The sequence below is a fragment of the Cucumis melo genome, chromosome 1 (assembly GCF_025177605.1).
Source record: "Cucumis melo cultivar AY chromosome 1, USDA_Cmelo_AY_1.0, whole genome shotgun sequence".
Lineage (NCBI taxonomy): Eukaryota > Viridiplantae > Streptophyta > Magnoliopsida > Cucurbitales > Cucurbitaceae > Cucumis > Cucumis melo.
Window position 1 is genome coordinate 22,607,261 of NC_066857.1, and position 3,010 is coordinate 22,610,270.

Genomic DNA, 3,010 nt, shown 5'->3' on the forward strand with positions numbered 1-3,010 from the left:
GGTCATGGAACGTGTGAACCAATTGCATCGTGTACATGATAGATGCTTCCAACAACGGGTATGGGTAGTAGAGAATGACTATCACATGCAAGTTCAATGAGAACTTGCACATCACTTTCTCCAAGTCGTACTCCATAAACTATTTCGTCCGTACTTATTCTTTCGAAGACAGTTCCTGTTGCAACAATGTTGTCAACCTTTCCAATAGCAAGACTACATGGTCTCCCCTGAAAAATTACATTCACATATCAATTTACCATCAATGTTGAATAATAAATCATGAAATACAATATATAAAATTGAAATTAACATAGTATTTACTAGATCGATTTTTTCCGTGTGATGTATGGATGTCGAGATGAACTGTTTCTCACTAATATTCTGATTGCATCCAGAGTGTGCATCTAAGCTTGTTTCTCTATTTCTCTTCAAAGACTTTAACTTAAGCATTTGTTTTGCCATTTGACTGTATTCTGATAAAATCTGTGATTTCTCCTTTTTCCAATTGGCATCTACATCAACAGTAATATGAGTTTCTCTGGGTTCTGATGGAATATGTTTGTGAAAGTAGAACGAAGGTGTAATCAATCCGCCTACACCTCTCACATGTCCTCGATGTTCAGGTGTCCCCAAAGCTTGAGTTAAAATATCATATGAAACGTTATATGTTTTATCGACATCTTTCTGGAGTTTATCCTATAATATGAACAAATAATTAAATATTTGTTTGTCACAAGTTGTAAATATGCCTCAAACATATAAAATGCTAGTAATCAAATTTACTTACTATTTTTCCTACAATCTCTTCGACTTCTTTATTCATAAATTCTCCATCTTTACCCATACGAGCATGTTTCCAAAGGGTAACTCGATCGGCCGATGGTGGTAATTTCTTTTTTTTTTCTACATGTATACACATAAATTAAACATTAAATTTGATAAACATAGGATAATATTGTGCATAGTAATATAAACTTACCAACTCTTCTTCCAAATTTGTGTAGCCTTTGCGAGACGTTCTATGGTTATATCTGTAATTATTGCGTCTCTCTTTTTGCATGTTGCTACGTTTCTATATCACCACATAACACAAGTCAATGATGCATTGATATATGTAAATATTGAAACATGAAATAAGTCATAGCACTCACCAGAAAATCTTCACTCATGGATAGTGATACAAAGGTTTCCCAATCAGATAGATCAATAGCAGGGTAGTTTGGTGGAGGAAATTTTAAGCATTCTAGTTCGTCTATATATGGAAAAATATAATTGTTTCTCAAAATATTTTTGAAATTTCTGAATGCACTTCCAAGTTTTTTCAAAATATCTTTCTTGGACTTTGGGTTTGTTACAAATGATTTCTGAAAATGACAAAATAACATATGTAAAAATAACATCATATCTCAATATATTAATTTAAGAATAAAAGATACTTACCTGAATGCAAACATAAATTTTATCTTTTAATTCTAATGGCACGTCTAACCATGAAGCATATGTAATTGGAATGTTATTTCGAACGCATGTCCCGATGTAACTCACTATTTGAGTTGCATTTTCACCAATCCATTCACCACGTTCATTGTAGTCAACAACCAATCGATTTGCATCAGAGCTAATTTGTGTCAAATGAATCATCGTGGTAGGACCACGCATACTCCTTTGACTAGATGTCTCTAAAAAACAATCAACCTGGGCTACATCCTCGTCGGCTCCTACTGAAAGGTGGTCATCACTACAACAGTCCATTAGTACCTAACCTGTCATGAAAATAAACATTATTATAGAGCCAATAACATTCGTAAAGAATAAGCAAAATAATAACATACTTTACCATCTATTATTCATTTTCATTTTGTATCCAAATACCATCACAATCAGTTCGCATGTAGTTTGGATCATCTTCGTCGTTTATTTCCTCAAACACATTCATAGTAACATTGTTAGAACTGATACAATTTAAACTTATATCCTCTAACTCATCATCATTAATATGATCCTCGTACTCTCGATTGGGAGGATTCAACACAACATGTCATTGAGAGTCACTTGGATTTTCAAGAAAAAATACTTGTTTTGCTTGTGATGTTAGGATAAAAGAATCTGTCTTATGACCAATACGTTTAAGATTAACTAATGTAAACCCCAACTCATCAATTCTGACACTGCTAACACTGTCAACCCAGTTACATTTAAACATTATAATTTTAAAGTTAATATAGTTTAACTCCCAAATCTCTTGGATCACACCGTAAAACGACATGTTTGTCACTATAGGATGTTTATCCTTTGCACTAGATATCTGCATCGTATTTGCTACTAAACATACACCACTATTCTGCACATTACGAACACCATCACGATGCTCTGTATTGTAACGAATACCATTCATAACATAACTAGAGTAAGTTATCACACTAGGCAAAGGACCATGTGATATCCATCTCAATGTATCAAATATTGTGTTGTTTGGTGACTCAAGTTCTGTAGCAACCTAAAAATCATAGTCATGTAAATATAAATTAGCAAGACTTTTTTAACAAAGTAACTAAAACAAAATAATTGAACATCGTTAGATACATACTTGGTTATGTATCTAAGAAATAAAACATTGATTGTGCTTATCTTGTAGCCATTTTAGATGTTTTGCCTTTGATGAGTAGATTTTTTTCAAATGATCCATATGTTTCCTACAAAGTTATTGTATCAACTCATGATGGTTAGATATATCCTAATAGGTACAAAATAATAAATAAATAAAGTAAATATTTAAAGTTGACATACTCTATGTAAGGTTGAACATCATTTGTATTCTCTAACACATACAAATGAGTTTGCATTAGTTGTTCTTTTTCAGGCCTTATGTGAGAAGCTGCAGATGAGGGTCGTCCAATATCATCATTTTGATCTCGTTCTTTAGCCTTCCCAAGTCCAATTGACATGTTATCTTGACAAAATTCCGTACAAAATTCTATAGCTTCCTCAACAATATACCCTTCAGCAATAG